Raw genomic sequence first — 773 nt, 5'->3', positions numbered from 1 at the left:
TCCCGCCCCCCGACTCCCCCACTCCCCTACTCCCCTGCCTCACCAGGCAGGGCTTCCTCCTCTCCAGCTGGGCCATTGCGCTCTCAGCCACGCTGTCCCCGCCAGCGTGTATTCTCCAGCTGCTGGGCCTTCCTGGACCCTGCCGTGTGATCCTGGCCACCTGCCACTCATTCCTCCTCCAGGCCCCAGGCTGTGCATCCCCAGCCCCAGAAAGCCCTCTTCACCGCCCCCTCCGAGTGTGGGGGAGGCTGGAACCTAGGCTAGCCAAAGGCAGGTGTGGGGAATTTTCGATAAACTCCTATTCACGGGTTGAAGCACCGACTCTCACTCTTCTACCAGGAAGCCCTCCAGGACCCGGTCCCTCTCTCTGGTCCTTCTCTGACTGCAGGAGACTGAGGTGTCCGTGTCCATTTCTGACTTCTCCCTAAACCGGGTGCTCCTTGAAGTGCTGGCCAAGGCTGAGGCCTCCTTCCGGCCCAGCTTGAATGATGTTTGTTGATTGAATGCACGAAGGCGCGAGTGGTGCATCAACTGAGCTGAGATCAGGAAGCGAGTTGGTGCGCGGCAGTCAGTTGGGGGTGCTGGCGGGGGACACGAAGTCACTAGCTCCAGGCAAGAGGGAAGCGGGAGCCTGGGCTTCCCCTCCCTCTCCCGTGAGAACTTGAGGCCTTAGGGGGAAGGGGTGGGGAGGCGGTCCGAGTCGACTTCACTCTTCCCCTCTGCACTCCACCCAGCCAGCAGTTCCTCTTCCCCCGCGTCGCTGGTGCGGGGCC

Source organism: Carlito syrichta, unplaced genomic scaffold (assembly GCF_000164805.1).
Source record: "Carlito syrichta isolate Samal-C Ts95f unplaced genomic scaffold, Tarsius_syrichta-2.0.1 Scaffold312222, whole genome shotgun sequence".
Lineage (NCBI taxonomy): Eukaryota > Metazoa > Chordata > Mammalia > Primates > Tarsiidae > Carlito > Carlito syrichta.
Note: the sequence above shows the minus strand (reverse complement) of the source record.